Source organism: Gavia stellata, chromosome Z, assembly GCF_030936135.1.
Source record: "Gavia stellata isolate bGavSte3 chromosome Z, bGavSte3.hap2, whole genome shotgun sequence".
Classification (NCBI taxonomy): domain Eukaryota; kingdom Metazoa; phylum Chordata; class Aves; order Gaviiformes; family Gaviidae; genus Gavia; species Gavia stellata.
The window spans coordinates 24633681-24655615 of record NC_082637.1 but is presented as its reverse complement, the minus strand read 5'-3'; the positions used below and the strand labels follow the sequence as shown (position 1 = coordinate 24655615).

The 21935-nt window shown below is 40.9% G+C and overlaps 1 protein-coding gene across 1 annotated transcript in view; it reads right to left on the bottom strand.

The window, feature by feature from the left end:
* ERBIN (erbb2 interacting protein) overlaps positions 1 to 18996 on the bottom strand; it is a 119292-nt gene extending 100296 nt beyond the window's left edge. Inside the window, exon 1 of the mRNA XM_059833951.1 lies at positions 18953 to 18996. The gene's annotated coding sequence lies outside the window, so the exon portion shown is untranslated. The remainder of the gene's footprint in view (positions 1 to 18952) is intronic.
* Between the last annotated feature and the right edge of the window lie 2939 nt (positions 18997 to 21935).

The window sequence follows — 21935 nt, the reverse complement described above, 5'->3', positions numbered from 1 at the left end:
TACTGACAAATAAGATGTTGTTACAGAAGCTCAAGAGACAGACATCAGCTTAACTCTACTGGCAACTGCAATACATTTCCTGTGACCATCAACTAGCTTCTTGTTATCAAGTCCAAAATTCAAGACTTCTTTTTTTTCCTTAATAAAAAATAGACTACCCTGGCATACATGTTACAAGTGCTCAGTGTTAAGCTAGACCCCAAAAGTTAAGGGTTGAGGAAGAGTAGGAAAATAAGCATTTTGCACAGCTTTGGAATAAAGATCTCCTCCTCTGGCACCTCGTCCCCTAATTCAGGCTTTTCCCACAACATGGTAATTTAGAAATTAAGCAGACCTAAGGCTACAGCTTACCTCTAGCTTTTTCATTATCACATATTACTATTTTTTAATTAAAACACATGCTGTCTAATTAACACCAAGAACCAATTCCAACTCAAAGGTCTGATGGGCAGGCCACTGTATGAAAAAGCACCCATATTACATTTAAATTATAAACTAATTTCAGAAGAGTTATGAACAACCAGACTTTTCAGAACTAGATAGATTTGTGCCATTGAATGCACAAAATCATCCCTTGCACACAACATCTGACAAAGTATTTTTGTGGCTGCAAAGCCAAGCATGAGAACTATCAACTTGTTTTTTACTCCAGTACCACACTTACAAAAACCATGCTGCATTTCAAAAAAAGTTGTGAATTAAAAACCAGAAGAAAACGTTTTCACTATACTGTTTCTGGTCCTCTGTTACAGTTGTTCATTTTTTCAATAGCTCTACGACGTGAAAGATCAGGGTCTGCCTAGCCACATGAAGTTTTGTTCAGCTATTGCAAAAAAGAAGGTGGGGTTAGTACTTCTATCAAGCACTCCAGACTTCGAAAGAACATATCCTAGAGCCCATGCTTAAATGAGTAGTAATATGACATCATAATCCAAGTCCATCTATCACTTTGAGGAGACTTACTGGAAGAAGATGCCAGATGGAACATCGTAATGGACATTACTCCTGTTTCATTACAAATTCCACAAAAAGCCAAGAAGCATCATCACACCACTGTCTTAGCAATATACGTGCAAATGCTGATAGCAGTGAGCAATGAAAACTATCACTTAAAGCAGCAAAATTTATTAGAAATATGCCATTAATCAAGATTTAATAAGGTAAAAAAGACTATTTGAGCTATTTGTTAGTCAGTTCTACTGCATCAGTAGATCTATGCATAAAAGCTTGATTTTTGCTTTCACAAGGAACAGAAAATATTCAATTACTACTACAGATTCTTCCCTTTACATTTTCTTCATCTACCATGACAAAGTAAAAAGGGTATTTAGATTTCTTTTAAGCATAGTTTAGCTGAATCCATAGTCCAAAATAAGGGAAAACTAAGAGAAAAATATGAACTTACGAATTCACGAACACAATTACTAGGAGTGCACAAAATTTGTAATTTAGCAGCTACATTAATGCAATTGGGTATGAACAGAATAAACAAAACAAATGCTCTCCACGATTACTTTCTGAAAGCTACTAAATACTTTGTGTATCTGATTTTTTTCCATTAAGTGGGACAAATGGAGGATGCGTATAATTACAGATAACATACCCAAATTAGTTAGCCTATGTTACAAGAAGTTGTTTTGACACATATTTATTCCACTCTTAAAAATCACTAAAAAGTGCTTAAACATACTTGACTACTATCCCACAAAGTGTTAATAGATAATTTGGTTGTACAGAAATTCAGTTTGCTGGAAGCCAGGTGACTGACACAGGAGGGCATCAACTTGCAGGTACTTTGTGAGCTTAGGTACTTGCCATTGAGTAGATGAACTGGTTTTTACACAACCTGAACACATGCATTTGACATTGGATCCTAGATTCTTCTCCAGATGAATGATTCGAGGGGAGGAAGGGAACCCTCTTCAGCAGTGTCCGTTAATCTTACTAAGGTCAGCTTTGCTACTGACTATAATTTCAGCATGCAAGACTCACAGTTCATATCCAAGTATCAGACTGATACCAGAAAATTTATGATCTTACCAGAGACAGTGTCATTTCTATTTTGGATTTTAAAATTAAGGGATCTTAAAATATCCATTTTCCATCTTGTTTCAAGATATATAAATATGCCTAAATATACACATATACCTAAAAAACAGCATCCAACTTGTATTCTAATCACACAGCAGAATAAATAAATGTAAAAATACCTATAGTTATCTTCCATGAACCTTTTCTGCCTAGCATTTTAAAACATGACAGATGCACTGAAACTAGACTCCAGTCTCTCAGAAGTCTCTCTGATTCTTCCCCAAAAGAGACAAGACTACCTACAGCATCAAAAAAAAATCTACTTCATGTTTTAAGTGGGAAAAACCCAGAAGAAAGATAACTTGAAAAACAGAAGAAGTTAATGCAGTTCATAATATTTCAATTAAATACTCACTTGGACAGGGAGGGATGAATTCAAAGATGAAGTTATGCCAAAAAAAGATACACATGCCCTCAGGTTCAGAGTCGATTCCAATTTACCATGCTCCACATTGTTATTACAGATAGACTCTCACAAGTAAAGTAGTCACAGGAAGGAAACATGAAAAAATGTACAATTATTTCACGCTCATTTGCAAGGTCAACAGACACTTCATTTTTGAATTCCTAACTAGCCTGTGAATGCATTTTTTAAGAAAAATCCTAGTATATTTTGAATCTGAGGGGTGGCAGAAGAAAAAAAAAGAAGACTGCACCACATTTTATCTGATGAAACCAGGACTTGGTTTCATAAGTTCAGTTTCAGTCCCAGAGAATTTAATAACATTACAGGAGTTCCTCCCAAGTATGCAGAAGATCCCCATATGGCAACCACCTTAAGGAAACAATTCACTATCTCCAGACCCTGCATACATTAATCTTTGTACTACACAATTTGAAAGAAAAACTAACACATTAGTTATCTTCTCAAATATAACATTGAAAATAATTTGGGACTTAATATATTCTGTTGAGCTTTGTTTCCAGCCTTGCACCCTAGGATGAAGTAGTAGGATAACTACACTAGTCTCTTCAGGGTAGCAAAGATAAGACTCTCTGAGACTATGCTTAAGAAGCTGGTGCCAACACAGGAAAAATCTGTTTCAGTCTACCTCAAGCCCATCAATGCTACCTCCTCCCTACTGGCTTGGCCCTTCTGGGAGACAGGAGAGAAAGATCAGAAGCTTTATCACCTGCACTTCATGAGCACAGGACAGCCAAGTGGGACTGCTGTAGTGTACACGGCCCCACGACATGGCCACACAGCGCCTTCACACCCAGGAGGCAAGTTTCCAAGAAGATTTTGAATGATGAAGCTAAATGCCTGGTTTTCTTCCATCCCTCACCTCCTAATTATGTTGCAGCTTTAATCCCTCCATGAATGAAGGTGGTTCTACACTGCCCTTCTGAGAGGAAATAGTAAGATATAGTAATGGCACCCCACATTATCAGTGACAGACATTTCCAGTTGCATCCTTGTACCAGTGATAACAACATATGAACTTGTTTACTAATTATACTGACTGCCCATCACCTGTCAGTTCTCCATTCACACTAGCCTTGGGGTCTAATTTGAAAGCAGAGCATCCCACATTCAAATACTGTTGACACATTTCAACCAAGAGATCCCTCCAAACAATGAAAATTACAAAGCCACCAGAAATCCCTAGGAACTAAAGAAACTAGATACAAAAGCCTCAAGAGAAAGCACTCTGGAAGGTAGCTTTCAGGAAAAAAGGACTTCAATGCTGCTACTCCTTTTCCAATTTCAGTTTTTACTGTGGTTAGTTATTTCCCACCCCCGCTGCAATTACAAACTATTTTACAGATAGGCATGAAATTCCCAACTTACTGTCCAAGTCCAGAAGTCAACCCGCATATGTCAAAAAAGCAGGAAAGTTAACAACTGGTACGCTTTAAATCTGCACAAAAAGAGATAGAACTGGGTAAGTACCCCAGTTTTTAACTGCACTTCTGACTTTTATGGAAGGATTATTGAGGATCAAATCAGCGATGAGAAAAGAGCAACATTTACATTTACTGTGATCACGCAAAAGATTATTCCAAACCAGCAACTGGAACTCAAAAGGCAAGTCAATTCCCATTGTGCTTAATTCAAACTAGAGACTGCTAAAGAAAGAGCAAGCCCTGCTTTCCCCTCACACCTGCCTTTCATTAAATCCAGGGTTTGTGCAACCACACCATGAGTCCGATCAGTAACTGACGCAAAAAGCCTAACCATGCAAGATATCAGGGGGAATTTTTTTCTAATCACACCAGCTTGCTCATTAACTCACTGACCTTGAATATCAAGTCTTCACCTATGAAGCAAAGGACCCGCACAGGAAGGAAAGAGGAAGCGTACTGCCTACTGTCAGGGGAGATGCAGCAGAATGTAAGACTGTACACTTAGTCACAGGCTTTCTAAATTAAGACTCCTTTAAAAATAAAGGTGGCAGATTCATTATTATTGAAATTTTTCCCTTAAAATCAAAAAGATGTATCAAAAAACATATGCAAGCATAGTTTAATGCTCACAACAGCACATTCTGGTAGCACAATTCGTTCATGTGGGTCACATTTCATAATTCAGTCTGCCTCAGATTCATAGTTTTGGTGGGGTTTTTTCCTGAAAGAATCAACCAGTAAAGACAAGAAGTTTGGAGAAGCGGCAGGGGGGGATAATTTGAAAAAATATTAACAATGCCAAATATCTCCAGGCAACCAAGAAGAAGCGAAGACACTCCGTTAGGTCAGTAAATAGTTATGGTCCAGACAGTTACTATGTCAGCAGTTTGTGTTCTACATTCTGAGTTCAGAACTGAAAGAAATATTTACAGGATGTGGTCTTCTTAACTGTAAGACACCCTTGCTCAGCAAGTGCTGCACATGTTTTTGCAACAAAAACTCAGTTACTTGCCTACAAAGCAATGTTCTACATCTATAAAAGGCTTGAGGGAATGGGATAAAAGTATACAAAACAGATCAGGACCCCCAACATGGTAAGTTAAATATTTATTTACATTTACTTTCTTTTAACCAAAAAAACCTCATAAATTCCGAAGTGACAGATATATGAAGGTGCCTTGTCAAGAAGTGCTCATGATAAAGAATTTCCGTTGTTCAGTTGGGGCTAATTGCAATATTAAGGTTTAAAAAAAAAATTGTGGAAGAATTTTCAATGTATATCAACCTGTAATTCAAACCCTGAATACTGAGTAGATTTGTAAAAAGAAAAAAATTGAGACCTGAGATACACAACAGGGCCACTGATCTAGATCTTTCATCTGTCCCAGTGCTCTTGAAAAGTACTTGAAGATTCACAAGATGCACCTCAAACTTCCTATAGCATCAGAAGCTGCCACTTTATAGTAGATGATGCCTACTACTTCGAGCAGGATGCACCCTCCTTCTAATCGTAAGGATGATTTCTCCCGTATGAAGTCCATACAATAAGATAGTTCCTGTTCACCCTTAGGCTTTTGGACATAAAGCAAGTCCAATAATTGGTATGGATGAAACCAGTCTCTCTGCAGCCTACACAAGCTTCTCATCCAAATTATTCTCCTACTGCCCCTCCTACTAATTGATTAACTAAAAGCCACCCATATCACACACCTGAAAAACACACCAAACAGTAAATCCTCATACGAAGAAATGGAAACAGCTTGTGCTTTTTTTCTTTTTTTTCTTTTTTTTTTTTCCTTTTTTTAAATCTTCCATGATGCTGCCTTCTGGCCAAGTCAACATTACCAGTGTCTTGGAAAGCCAAAGGAGAAAGGACACATTCAGGAAAAAAACACAAGAAAGAATGAAACAAAGTGTAACAGCCAATATACTTTTAAGTCACATCAATTATATATCATGGTTAATTAAATCACACATTAGAATTAAGTTGCAAAGTACTTTAAGAAAAGACAACTGTTTAATGGAGAGGTAACAAAAGAGATACTGGGTAAATCCAAGAAGTTGGTTCTACAATACTATCAACAGCAAAGAAAGATGTTAGCAGAAAATTTGGAATGAATCCCAAATAGGGTAAAAAATTCAGTAGACTCCATAGCTTTATTTGTTTATTAAAACCTGAAACATCAAGGGCTTTGATGAGAGTTTAAGTTGGTCAAACAGTGAGAAAAGACAACATATTATAACTGTTGCAAGTATACTGCAATTTGCCACCATTTACAGGTTCTGAACAGCAAAAAACAACTTTGTATTAAGGCTAGGTTTTGTGGAACTGCATTAACACTATGATAGCAGCAAGTCCAACCTGAACACAGATGTATGAACTAATTTCCAAGTTCATTTGAAAATGAATTCCTGTTACTAGTGATGACAAAGACTGAACTGGGAATAAGTTTTTAACTTGATATTTCACACTGACAATGTCAGCAAACCAGGTCAGGCTCTAGAGAAATAACAGGTACTTCTAAGGTGGAGGGAGGAGGTGGATAACCATAGATACTTGATACAGTGCACTGGAAGTACATTCCACAAACACAAAAGGACAGAAGGGAAACATAGACCTGATCGCACATTTCTTTGTTCTACTATTTCTGGTACTTCCTACAATTCAATAGTTACAGAACAGCAGTGTAGCCACTAATATCTGGGAGATGAGTAGAAAGACTGGAATGAATCATGCGTGAGCAGGTCAGGCCTCCCTTTGGCTAGCAGGACCACGACTCATTCATGAAACACAAAATTTAGTGACTAGAATGAAGGCAGACACCACACTTCACAGAAGAATGAAGGCTGAGAAGGAGGACAGCTCCTGTGTACCTGAACATGTTTTCTAGAGATTATCCCAAAGAAGGCTTAGACCAGACAAACTAACACACTTCACAATCAGGGAAGAGAAGTGGACTGCCAGAACAAATACAAAAGCACACAAGAACTCAGCTGATGTGGACCTAGACGCAAACAAGCAACTCCAGAAGTTGTTTTGGACCATATGCCTCATCTCTCAGCAGATGAGCACATCCTTAGTTGGTGGTAACATTACCATGGGACAGCTAAAAATTTCAGGGAGCAGGACGGCTAGAATTTAAAACAGAAAAAGAAAACACCAGCATCTCCTCTTTCAATCCAGGAACACATCCAGCTTCCACTGTGCTTCACATCTGAGCTCCTAGTACCACAAAAAAAAAAGCATAGAAATGCTGATAATTATGGCCTCTGCTGCAGCCAGGCTTCAGAGGAAGCTACTTTACTATCAAATAGTAAATTAGAAAAAAATTATAGGAAAAAATCAATAGAAATAAATATATAGAAAAAATAAAAGTAAAAAAAAGATTTTAAATAAATCGATGACTTCTACAGCTAGGAAAAGAGAACACTTGCCCTCACTCCCTCCTCTCTTTCAGGGACCTATCACTTTTTGCGTAAGACAGAACAACACTAAGGACCTTACGTAAGATAATTCACTGAAGTTAATTTTTAACTGTATGTCTAATCACAGTGACAGAAAAGAGAAAGCAAGCAAGAGGAAAACAATATTCAGAAATGACAAGCAAAATTTCTTTAAAGAGACATACTTCATTCCTTTGGGTTTAAGAGAGCTATAAAATCGAGGCTTTCAAATTATTTCAGATAAGAAAAATCTATGCAAAATATTAGTTAGAAACTGACCAGATGGAATTACAACTCCTAGAGAGACATGTATTTTTCTGTCAATGCAATTTTTAATATATTTGCCTTCCAACCAGGAGGAATCAAAGTGACTACCACCTCCTTTGTAAACAAGGAAGTAACAGGCAACAAAACACTCTCTGCCCTGGGCTTATTTCTATCATAATAAAATCCTGCAGTATTTGGAGCTATTAGTTGTAAATGTTCCCACTTCCTGTCTTGAGAACTTGCTGGAATTAGAGTTTGGGCAGAAGCGATATCCTTTACCGCTCATTTTTATTTTCATCAACCCTGGTTTTCTATCTGTGGTATCAAGCAGTCACATACAACTCTTGCAGGGATGTAAAGAAACACATAAGCTACCAGCCTTAAAAAAAAAAAGAAAAAAACAACACACAACCTCCACACCAAAACCAAACACACCCCTCACACCCCACCCCACCCCAAACATGTATACTGTGCACAGGCCTAGATATCCAAGGAGGAAAACATACACTCTTTTTCCTATACAGCACCCCTATCGATACCCTCCTTGTTTCAATTTCCATCTATGGCACAAGTTAATCAAAAAATAGGGAATGGGGAAACAAACAGTAGTGAAAATGCTGAAAGTGTAAGTCAGCAATTAGTATTTAATACTATCCTCAATACAAGAGGTCCTTTTTAACCCCTTAATTCAGGAAAGAAACCAGATTTGAAAAACGTAACTACCACATTCTGTTCTGCATGAGTGTGATATTTTTATTCATTTGACATATGTTGCTTCCTGAACAGATTCAATGTATTTTGGCATTCCTGAACAAAACTGCTCTCATCGTGTTTGGCACTTCATGTACAATGCAGCCAGGAAGCCACTCCTTAGACTATGCAGCCATCTGCAGCAGATACCAAAGGTTTTTAAACAAGCAAGCTGCACTGCTGTAAATATGCAGTACTTCCATATACAAGAAAATTCTCATCTATTAACCAGACTTTCCGTCTAATTGTCTGCAGATAAATTCAGGCAATCTGCAACATGTAACAGTTCAGCACAAACGAAAGCAAAAAGGTGGTGGGGGGAGAAACTATTACTTATCCGAAGATTCCTGGTTACTGAATTATTTTGCTTTCTAAATTGTGTGGTCCATATATTAAAATAAAACAGCCCCTGATGCCCTGCTTTACATGCACTCCCCTCAAAACTGTAACAGCCAGAATTCCTAGCTAGAACTAGGATGAATCAAACAAAGGTCAGAAGAACACAGCAGACCTAAAACAGTATGAGACAGAGATGCAAAGCAAGCAGAGATTGGGTACATAGGAAGAGGAGGAACCACACTCAAAACCCTCGAGCTAATAAGATGGATAAACTCCCCAGAAAAGCTGCTGCACCAAGTCTAGTCAGGTTACAGAATTCAGTCTGTGGTGACAGGAACACAAATGGAAACACATTCATAGACTAAAGCTCAAAGAAGAGGACCGCATGTGGATATGTGCATTCATTCCCCATTTTGGGATTGTTAGATTTCAAAAAAATCTATTCTACCAAAAACACACATAACGCTGCACCCCGACACTTAAAACACTATGCAGAGCCCTAATGAAATAGCATATACAACTGGACTTCCATTTTACTTTAGAATGCTTCCCCCTTAAAGAACACTTCTGTCTCTGTCTTGTGCTACCTACCTCACCAAGCTGATTTGTTTTTTACTTTTACATTTGTTTAGTATAAAATGCAGTACTAAAACCAGTAAGCTTTTATTTACAATGCAGCTTTAAAAAGAATTTTACTTTACTACACCTTTTTCACTGCTGTGATAAGGACTAGCCTTATATTTCTATAAAGAGCAAAAGTTCAAATAAATTAGTATTTTCCAGATTCTAAGCATTTTCTCCCTCTAGTTTATACAACAATTATGATACGTATTATGTCAACATTATTCTCAGCAGTTTTCAGAGGTACCATCCTGGGCAAATAAAAGAATTCCTGAACTGTACCTCTGTCTATTTTTTTACTTTTACATTCGTTTTGCAACTGATACATAAATCCTGATCCAATTGTAATGCACAAGAATTACTCTTTGCATTAACTGTGGTTCTAACTACAAGTCTCTTCACATCTCCCATGTGGCTAAGCACCATTATTCTTGCCCTCTATTTGCTCAGCTTTGCTTTCACAATGTGCGTTTGATTTTTTGCCACCTTATAATCTCTTTTTACTCCCAACACAGTAATGAAGCATTTAAGCTAGTACTTGTTGTATGAAATTATTTTTCTCTTTACTGATGTTGTATTCCTTTAAGCCAACAGGTGAGGATTAAAGAAAAAAGACCTGTTTGGGTTTTTTTTTTACTACATCAGGAATTTCTGAGATCAGATAAGCAACTGTTACAACAAAATTAACCGAAGGTTATTCTTGAATGGTTTCCAAAGTATTTTTGCCTCTTTAGATATGGAAGAACGACAGCTTACTGCTTACAATAACAAAATTTAAGAATTACTTGGAATTTAGACAATTATATTGAAATAAAGTTTCTCTTAAAGTGCTGTTATCAACACAGATAATAATTCACTATCTAAAGTCAAAAACAAGTTTTTCACCTGACAGGAGTTTTAAGTATAACTAAGATTCTTCCTTCCCATCACAGTGCAAATTATAGCCTCAAAACTGAATTAAAAGTTGATTTAATAATAACTCAGCTTAAAGTGTTACTTAACTTCTGACATCTTGTGCTTTCTAGCCAGAGAAAAACAGACTTTGACACTATTGAAGTAAAAAGTGGGACAGTGCCATGCTGATTTACTATTAACATGTCAGTCTCTTTTTCTCAGAATAGGAAAATGGAATTGAATAGCACAACGTAGGAATTTCAGAAAATTTCGTAACTGTGATTTCAAATAATTTGAATTGTCCAGTGTGTACCTCCCTTCAGACTTTTCAAAGATTACAAACAAGTTAATGTAAGTTTGGGGAAAATGAGTAACATTCTGATTTTGAGTGAAGGTTATTCCTCTGTAGATATTTCATACTCTGAAGATGAAATATAAAACTTTGTCAAGATTTAACACAAATGGAATGATGGGTGATCTATGGATCTAAATGAGCAAATATGTATTTGAATTCCGTGGAAATAGGCAGGGATTCACTCCATCTGGGACAGATGACAGAAAGTGAGCACTGGAAATAAGAAAGAGGATGAGGAAAAAGTATTAAAGGCATGTTTCTCTCCCATCCCATAATATTATCTTTTAACCTCCTCCATTGACAGGGCCATAATCTTTCCCTTGAGGCGTCACAGGCTGCTGCTGCAAAACCAATTCAGTAACACTAATTTCATGAAAGACTACGGGACATTTGAAATCTTGACAATATCTCTCCCACAGATCCCACAGATTTCCCACAGGAAAATCCCACAAAGATGTTTGCCTGCTCCACTGCCTTTCTCTAGTAAGAGCAGCACTGCAAAAAGCACACAGGAATGCCATGATCCTCAGCACTTCTGCTTTGCTTCAGTAAAGCATGAAAAAATAAGTGCTCCTTGAAAAACAGAAGAGCTCATCCAGATAAATACAAGCAGAAGAGTAAATTATTCTCATCTAAGTCTATTAAAATGTACTTTAAGTCTACCTTGCTTTTCTAGTATTGTATTGTTTATGTTTTCATTTATTTAGATGAAATCTCTGGTAGTGGACCCAAAGCGTTAACATCTAGATTAAGACTAATGCACTGGAAGAACAGGATTTTCTAAGAGCCACAGAAGCTCCCTCCCTCATAAAACACTATTCAGAAAAGAAAGTCTCCTAAAAGAAAGGACACGAACAAGATGCACTGTAGTTAAACAGTAGTATAGTAAAATAGTAAAGTGCTGATAGTTTCTCCCTCCCCCATACCAATGTTTCTGATCCTACCCATCAGAATCAGAGCCAGATGGCTTGCCAAATTCAGAATTCCAATTGATTTCCCTCTCCTGTCACATTCCCAGAAAGGATGGAAAAGCACAGGTTTAACCATCTTTTTCTCCTCTTCCTACTTAGAGTTGAGTCCTTAACTTAGCCGTTACCTTGTTTTTAATAGTTTCCCAACATCTGTATGTGAACCAACAAAAGTGACTTTGAAGTAAAATTCTAGGTTTGTTCCAAATATTGTTTTCCAGCATTCCACACTCAATTTCCTCTAGCTGTAATTCCCCCCGGAAGGAGATCTACTAAAGAATTAATTAATTAATTAGAATAAATCACCCTGTATAGCTTTACTAAAGCACACCTGAAATAAATGGCATAAAGGCTGGACAGCTATGAATCAGAAAGATGTGAACTTGTGAATGTTCTCCCTCAGCAATGAACTTCATTGCCAACCCAAAAAAAAAAAAAAAAAAAGCACCTCAGAAATTAAATGACCCGATGCTCCAGGGTTAACATCACATATGATTATGTGACCAGAAGTAACCCAAAACAAGTATGTTCTCCTAAAAGGAGCTAACTACCAAGCTGACCTTCCAGGTCACCACAGACCAATTTGCCACAGCAAGCAAACATACCAGCTGCAGGGTATCAGTGAACATGCAGACAGACAGCTGTTGATGTGCATCTCCTCCTTCAGGCACACCTACCTCACAGGCCAAAGTGGAAACTAAGTAAATTCAACACCTGCATATTATACTCTGTAGCACAAACACGTAAAGTGAGACCGAGCATTTAAGTCATGAAAGATTTAGACTGCTTTGCTGCCACATTCAGTTTACTTTTACTGAAAATACAGGCCTCAACCTTGTAAATACTTCTGCAGCCAAGCTTTTTTGTTTGTTTTAACCACAAGCATGCACAGATTATTAAGCATAACGTTTCCACAGAGGAAAAAAGCCTGTAATTTGCATTAGTATCAATATTTAAGGGTTCTTCGATACTCAGTTTCAAATATAAACCTTAATCCTATCCTCAGGGTTACCTGTAAGTAAAGACGGAAGAGCTGCAGTAATTTGATCAAATTGCTGACAACTGGGTTGATCTTTCAAGTTATCATTTCTCCCCTCAGGGAGAGTAATGCCAGGATGACTACAGTCACATGGTGGGGAAAAAGCAGCAGTTCCCAAAAAGTTTCTTAGCAGCCTACCAGAAGTGTTCCAGACAAGCCTGGAAACACCTTCCACCATCCAAACACTTAAGATGACATCCATAGTCATTTTGGATGACTGAACCTGTGACAGACATTCACAGGCATCTGCCATTGCGTTTCAGATGTTTGTTCAGGTGTACTGATGTAGCTCGAAGCATCTATGCCCTCTCCTTCTTAGGAGGCTTGGAAGTTTTGGAAGATACGTACCGAAAAACTCCAAGGACAAGGAGGGCAAAGAAAGCTAAAGAAATAACTTCTGCAACTATACTAAACTTAGGCCCCACATTATGGGTCAGAGGACTAACGAAGAACATGAAACTTCTCTTCCACAACTGTCTGGGAAGATGGAGCCCCCTACGCAACTGCTACAGGAACTTCTCATGCCAACTAGAGTTGAAAACTGGTACGATGACTCCAAAGGCAGCAGTAAAACTCAAAGCACAGTACTTCAGACACCAAGACCATCCATTCTGCAGCTACCTTTAACATACTAACAGAACTTCAAATATTTTGAATGTAGTTATTATCATTGGAGCTTTCCCCAGCAAGGAAAATAAGGCCCTGGACACTTCACAGGGAGATACCACCCATTCTAAATTAAGAGTTAAATTATAATTATTTCATTTCAAATATTTGTAACTTTTACTAACACTTCAAACCACTTCAGAGCTTCTTCCACTCCTAAACTAGCCCCAGATAACTGACACAAGAAGTAGCCACTGAGCACTAGGAGCTCACAGGAAGACAGCTATGCCCGAAGTGTCTACTTCAGAAGTGCGATTTTAAGTTCAAGAGTACACAAACCTCAGAACACAAACCTCATCACTCCTAAACCAAGTACTTCCTTCCTACCTGTTTGTTCCTAGAAAGGAAATTCTACTCAAACAGCTGCAGTCTCTCCCACTGGAAGTGTGTGATAGTCCAGAACATTCAGACCATTCACTACTTGGACCATGTCTATGTGCCTGTGTTCATAACATCCCAGCCAACTTCATGACGGGGTCTACAAGACATGAGCACAGCACTGTACGTACTAAACTATATAGACCTGGAGAATTCAGTGTGCTTAGAAGACTTTTTTGTTTGGAAAGGCAGCTCATACACCCAGCGAATTCCGACCTAATCACTCTGAAGATACTCATCTACAGTTTCTTCCAGTTATTATTCTCACAATGTGCATCTAAATAAGGGAATCTTAAAAGAATGTTTGCTTTTAGCAGTTGTTTTACTTGGCATATATAATATAGCCTTATGCTTGCAGAATTCAATTATACGAAAGCGTGAAACAAAAGTTTGAGAAACCATAGTTCTATTTACAGAAGATGCAAGAGTGTATAATAATGGATATTTAAAAATTAAGAAACTATGAAGTTGTGCATTTTGGAATCACTTACCATCTTTCTGGTAGCTTTGCTCCTACAGGGACAGAAGTTGTCTTTACTATCATAAGTAATTTTTAGGGTTCAGACTGTGCCTCATCATTGGATGGATATAGAACAGAGAAAGACACAAAGTATTCCCCCACCTTCCTTAATCAAAGTTGTGTTGAAGACTTGTTACCTAATATTTTTCTGGCCATGCCAAAAAATAGTTTAGAAGAGTATGGCCATACCATTCATTAACTACTGAAGTAGATAAAGAGGGGAGGAGAGTACCTACTGTCTTATCTAACAAGATCGAACCTTCAAATGCAAGAAGCTCCAAAGGCTTGATTACCTTCTGACATTATTACAACTTCCAGGACAACCACAGCAGCCAAGGTAGTTCACCCTGTTCTCAGACTCTGCTTGAACATCACTTTTTGTTTCTATGTATAATGATCGTTTAGTACCAAGTATCTACAAATTCGTTCCAGATACAGAAAGAACTAATCTACTTTCAAACTTAAAACTACCCTAGGGAAGCTAGTCACCATGCTGATGTTCTCCAACAAAAGTACACTTCAGTTTGGTTTCATTTACACCAAATCAAGAGGTTTGTTTAGCTTTATTTCTCAATTATGCAAAGTCACGATGTATTTTTAAAGGTGGAAGGTGCAATTTAGTGTTGAAACATCATGCTTCTGTATCGCCTTCAGGGGAAGTACAGGTGAAACTAAACAGAGTAATAAGCCAAATACCTGTATTGAAATTTAAGCATCAGAGAAACAAGTATCTTAAAAAGAACTGATAACTAATGAGAGCGAGCAGCAGAAAAAGCAGAATTATCCCAATAAAAAATACTACCAATTTCAGCATAGCAAAGTTCACTTTTTCCATTTTTCTTAGGCAGAAGATGAGATCTATAGATCTCCTAAGTCAGCATCCTTACTTTCAAATCTTAACATTTATAAGGCTTTACTCACAGTACATGAACATTATATTCTTAATTAGAAATGAAGGCTGTATTTCAGTAAAGTAATCTTGTCACAACAAAAAATCCTTCAAAAAACCCCATACCCATCTTGTCATTAGAGCAGTCAAGTTTCTCTATGAGTGGTGTTAGTTGATGGTTGGACTTGATGATCTTGCAGTTCTTTTCCAACCGTAGTGATTTTGTGATCACCTGTCCCCTTACAATCTTAAACTCAATAGAATTGCTTAACAATTAATTATTACTGAAGTACACCAGGCAGTGTTATCTAGGCCCACTAATTTTTACCAGTATTTACTCAGGAGGAGACAGCGTGCCAGCTGTCCTGATACAGTGGGCTCTGCATGCCACCTTCACAGTTGGAAACTGCAGTGGCACACTGCAGCTGATCCCCAAGTCATGAAGAGAACTATGAGGACTGTGGGAAATCCATGTCTGAAGCTTTGACAAGCCCCAACCCATCGAAAAAAAGCACCTCTTGTCCAGAACTGGACCAGAGTCTGCTGTGTGAGTAGCCACAGAACTGTTCAAAAGTCACTCACAAAACTAGCAAAAACATATTCCCTACGCATTAAAACATCAAGCAAAACCCTCAAAATCAGCTAAACTTGTAGAAGTTGTAGAAGATGTAACCTATACCTCACAAGTGTGCATTGGACTTCACAGATGTTTCAAAGACACTAAGCTATCAATGTAACAGGTTACCACAAACACTGCACTTTCTAAACGGGGTGGGGTGGGGGGTGCAGTTTTCTGTGGACTAATTACTACACAAACTGATAAATATGTTACCTTCGGTGTTTTCATTCTGATGTGAAAAGTGTTGTCCGATATACCATTTTACTTACTCAAGAGTTGACAAGGTAAAATAGCTATGTTTCTAAATCTTCATTTTCCAGATAATTCACATTTAACTACCTATGTCAACTGTCACCATCAACATTTGCATGCTCACATAGGAATACAGTCTACTATTTTCATATCTGTAAGAGCAGCATAAGAGCAGCTTTTCTGTCAACTTAACTAGTTACTCATTCAGAAAAGGTTAGGTTTGAAATTCCTTTATATGGAGTAAATGTCAGAGCCTCCTTTAGCGGATCAGGTTATTCCACAAGGAGAATCTGCTGAAGCGATGACATATCAACCTTTTGATCTTTATGTAACATTTTCCCTAGAAGATTTTCCTTTTTGCTTGGGAGCAGGAAGGACAAAAACAAAACAAGAAAACAAAGCGGACAGGCAGTGATTCATTAAGCCGCTACAGGAAAGCTGAGTTGAGGAATTTGCTCCCATCCCCTTCTATTTCTAGAACCTACTGCTAACACACTACGTATAATGTATGTTACATACATGCAAGCCTCTCCTTGTTCCAAGCATAGCTCTTTATGCCTGGGACTACAGACTCTAAACGAATTCCACTTAGGACAAATCATAACACTGTTTTCTTACACCACCGGCTTAATACACTATTAAGATGTGCAAACGGATACCTTGTAGAGCACTACATTTTTTAGCGAGCATTATCTACTGGGCAGCTTATTTGTAACACAAATCTATTCATATTTTTACTAATACAGTAATCATCCTAATTCTAATCATATTCCATAGTATGCCATACGCTGTAACTTCTAGCTCTCTGATTGCAAGCATACCTACTTAAAATTACCGATGTTTACTTGAGCTTAATTTAACTCATGAGCAAGGAACAGCCAGGTCAAAAGAATGTTTCCTCAAGCCATCGACATGTACCTATGAAAGTGTTGTTTCAAGCAACATGAGCTACCATGTGCATACTTATATCATTTTATTTATAATATGAATATCAACATCAGACTGATTTTTAATTGAGATGGCTGATCTTGAGAAAGAATACACTCCTTTGTAACTCCTAAACTATATTAATGACATGAATGGCATTCTATGATATAACCATTAGCTGTAAGCAGTACTGAACTACACTTTCATCATTAAAAAGGGCCTTAGCCATAGCTACCATGGCGACAAAACACTACCATAAGAAGTTGTGGCTCCACTACAAGGATCTATTCTTCTAGATGGCATTGAAAAATACCGAGTGTATCATGAGAAACACAAGAGGTCTGAAAAGAAACAAAATTGCATCCATTACAAACATAGTGGTTTACAACCAAATTTGTCATGCATTGCTACAATTCCCCAGCCCCCCAAGAATCTCAAGTCATTATTGGGACTGAAACACTGCTTTGGAAAGTGATCATTCTTTGTAAAAGGATTACTCTATTTAGACTTCATTGCTTTTCTGCCAAGCATCAGCCATATAAGGAAACTGAAGTTCACTGCCATTTATTTTGTTCAGCCCTTTCTGACGCCTAAGAATAACCCTTACTGCTGCCTGGAAAGGTAAGTCTATAAATTGCAAGCCAAATCATTTACTTGTTATCAGCCGTAGAAGCCACTTTAGGTCAGTTAAATGTTAACATTTTTCCTGACAGTGTATCAAACAGATGGAGTTGGATTAATAACTTTCTTCTCAAACTCGACCTTACTTGATACTGTTAAAGAACTACGTGTGTAGGACTATTAAAAAATTTTGCATAGAAATTACTTTGTCCAAGCCTCACAAATACCAACACATCTCAGACACTTGAGAGGCTGAAGCACACACATCCTATCTGACCAACACGCTGCTTTCGAGTTTGACAAACGGGAACAAAAATTTAAAGAAGCTAGCACAGAGCTATGGCTTCTAGCCCATTTTGAACATTCACAATACGAGAAATTCCTTGCCTTCACGTAAGAACTAACCAGTAATTGCCTCTTTGAGGCATCTGAAACGAATCTGTGGTGAGCAATATCGCTTTCACCACACGCAGCTAGTTAGTTGGTGTAACTTAACAAGCACAAGCAGTACAAAACCTTACACCAAAACTTCGTTATTTAGTTTCCCCTCCAACAGCTTCAGACGGGACTCCTTTCAAAAATGATAAAGGAGAAAGTGGTCACCAAAACCAAACAAGGCTACGTTAACTCGGAGGTTCAACTGCACATACTTTTAAGAAGCCAGACCACTAGCTAGCTTTTTTTTTATATATATAAATAGAGGTTCTTAAGATAAACTCGTACAAGGATCAAAATACGATACAGACATCCCCTATACAAGCTGAAAAATGTGCAGTTCAACTCGTCATCTTGAGGACTGAGAGGGGGCGGAGGGGAGGAAGAGAGGTGGCGGCGGCAGCAGCCGGGGGAAAACTGCGACAGCATTTACAGAGGACTACGACGGCACGTTTTTATAAAGAAATTTAACAGCTATCTTGAAGAAGACCGGCTAGACACTAGCCGATATTCCAGAAAACAAGGTGAAAGACAAACAAGAAACGGCAGACACAGGCAGCGCCAAGCCTCAAGATCTTTCGATTAAATAAAAGATACTACCTTCTTCAGGACTTTATTTCCCGAGAAGTCAATTATACTCGCAGGGTTAGCAATCGTTTTGGAAGGGAAGGCGCTGAAGCAGCAGAGCCACGGCGTCGAGCAGTTTCAGTTCAATACCTTCTCCGACCGAACAAAGAAACTTCTGTGTCTGAGAAGCTTAAAAACTTTCGGTCTCCCCAGACTCTTTCCTCAGCCTCCACGAAACCAGCGACTGCGTTCATACAAACAGCATTTCGGTGAAAGGGGGAGAAACACAAAGGACAGCTAAACTATGCAGGGCGGAAAACACAGAAAAATAAAGGCCAAAAACAGGATATCAAAACGAAGCGTGAACTCCTTCCTTTTTCCCCACCCCCTTCAGCAGAGGAAGGATTTTACTGTTGTTGTTGTTGCTGCTGCTGCTCCCCAAGCCTTCTCCATTTAATTTACCTTGTCTGTCGGGCGTCTGAACCAGATCCAGCAAGCAGGAGTTTCTTCCGACCCCAAGGAAAGATATTAAATCCAACAGAGTTTTCTTCTCGTTAAGGGGGAAGAGGGCAGAGGCGAAGAGAGGCGGGGAAGGAAAAAAAAAAAAAAAAAAAAAAATGCAACAGCTTTCGGCGACGACGGGGCGTTCGCGGAGCGGAGCGTGCGACGTGCGTGTGCACGGGGAGAAGGCGGCAGCGGAGCCGGGCTCCTCCCGGCCTCCGCCGGCGGCGGCGCCGGGGTCTGCCCCGCGGGCGGCCCTGAGCCGCGCCGGCCCCGCCCGGCGCCGCGACAGCCCGGCAGAAACGACGCCCGGCGGCGAGACCGCAGCGCCCCCCACCACCCCGCCGGCCCCGGCAGCGCAGCGCGGCCCGGCCCGGCCCGCCACCGCCCCTCGCCCGCCGGCCTGCCTCCCCGGCGCGCTGGGCGCCGCCGCTCCGCCCCCAGCTCCTCACCCGCGGCCGCGCTGCCCGAGCGCGGCCGCCGCCCCCCTCACCCCCCGCCCCCGCCGCCGCGCCGCCGCCAAGGGCAGGAGGGGAGCGGGATGGCCGCCCGCCTCACCTGCCCGCCCGCCGCCGCCGCCCTCTCTCCCCGCCTCCTTTCGCACACTTCCCCCTTCTCCCGCCGCTTCTGCCTCCCGCCCCCCTCCCCGGCCTCGGCAGCGGGTGCCCGGGGAGGCGGCGGAGCTGTGGGGAAGCAGAATGCCCCGGGGGGAAACACGGGGCGGGGGGGGGGGGGGGGGGGGGAACGGGGGGAGGCGGTCGCGCCCCTGCGGCTGCCGGCGCCGCGCAACACCGCCCAGGCCGGGGTAGGCACTGCAGCGGCGGCGAAGGGGCGGAGCGGGAGCCGGGCAGGCGCTGGGGTCGGGGCCGGGCGGAGGCGGCCGCCGCGGGAGCGGGCAGGCGCGGCGCTCCCGCCCCCACTGGAGTGACGGGGGGAGGGGACGGGCGGGTAACGCGGCCGCAGGCTCCCACTGGCTTCCCCCGCCCCGCACCGGTGTGGGGCTGAGCGCGGGAGGCCGCGGCGCAGCCAATCCCGAGCCAGAGCCGTCGTGAGGGACGGGCCGCCGCGGCCAATGGAGCTCGGCGGGGGGCGGGAGCGGGCGGTGGAGGAATGGGGCGCGGTGGGGGCCCGGGGCGCGGGCGCGGGGTCAGGGGCCGGGGAGGAACGGCGGGGCCGGGGCTGAGGGCCTGGGGCGGGCAGGGAGGGCGGAGGCGGAGGGGCGGGTGGGCGCGGGAGCGGCGCGCTGCCAGTCGCTGAACGAACGGGCCCTGCCGCCTCCGCCCGACGGGCGGCCCGCACCGGAGAGTGGGATGGGGCCTGTCCGCGGGCCGGGCCGCGGCGGGGCCCTCAGGGGGCCCTTCCTGGCCCGGTGACCACAGGGGATTGAGAGACACCTCCGCGAGGGCGAGGGTGTCGTTGCTTTTCCTCCGCGGTTTTGGTGTAGTTTGTCTTCTGCAGGGGCATGTCAATTGCCCAGACAAATTCATGCCCAGACGAATGATGAAAATGTCTTCAGGCATAGGCAGCTCAGCTTCCTGGTTTAGTAATTGCGCATGTAGCCAAATCGCTGAAACAGTTGACCACGTATCAGGCAATTTGCCATCCTATGTTCATGGCCGTCCCACGTTCATGGCCGTCCCAGCAGCCGCCACTGCATTGCGCCTTGCACTCCCTAACTTTCAGTTACCAGGATCTGGGGGAACAAACACATCTGGGGGAAAAACTAACAACCTCCACCCAAACATGGTGTTTGGAAATGTATTAAACTTCTATGCAAACCACAACAAACAATGCTGCGTGTATAGTCACACTGTTTCACGTAAACCCCTGAATACAGTTGTATTTCTTCGTTAAGTGTTTCACCACCCTCAGTACAATATGATGGTACTGAAAATGCTGTTAACTGTAACATAGTCACGTACAAACATGTTTGAAAAGCAGCCAGTGGGTTTACTGTAGGTCACACGACTTTGGTATTAGTGTTTGTTGGATGGCAACAGTACGCTGATGGAAATGTTTTTCTGTTTAATTTCCTTGATTGTTTGAAATGGGTATTTGATAACCTATTGTGTACGCAATATGCCATTTTAACAGTCCTGGAGCCTGGAGTTCTGCTCAGCCACAAAACAGCGCACAAAGCTGACAGCAGGGTGGATTTGTACATGCTGCTCACCTTATGCTCCTTAATTGTGTTCTGCAGAGACCACGTCTAAGGACAGAGGTAGTTTTGTCTTCACGCCCATTTAATCCCTGGCTTCTCTACTTCTTCTAGACTGCCACCAACTAGGCTGGGATAGTGTTTTATTATGATAATCTGTTTACTGAGAAGTGGTAAAAAAAATGGTAAAAAACGCCCTTTAACTGATGTCCTCCATCATGAACTCTTCAAGGCACCTCTTTTATGTGTGAATTTCCATAACTTTTTTAATGTGAAGATGTTCATTGGCAATGTTTACTGAAAATTGCCCAATGCATTTATTAATGCAGCAGGGTAATAGACGGGTGTGGAAAATTTATAGCAACTGTTGTTCCCATGCTGAATGTACCGCAGTTGTAATGTCAGTTTCAATGTAAGATGCTATTTCACTTACGGTTTTAGCCATCAAAAATAAAAGCCTAGCCAACGTCTGCTGCAACTATAGCTAGCTAGATGACGGCTCCTGAAGACATTTTACGTAGACAAGATACAACTATCTATATAAATTAAGAAAATACCAGGACTTATCCCAGGGATTTAAAAGTGCTATAAATATCAAGACAGTGTTTAGATTACAGCTTCAACAGAGTCCCCAGCGACATTCATTCCCAGAGCTGGTATCCCAGTTACCAAATAATCACAGATTAAGTGCACAAAGTACAAAATATAGAGTTACATAATGAGTCTTTCAACTGAGACTGTGCAACTGATCCTACTGAAAGTTTAAACAAATTCTTTACACACGAT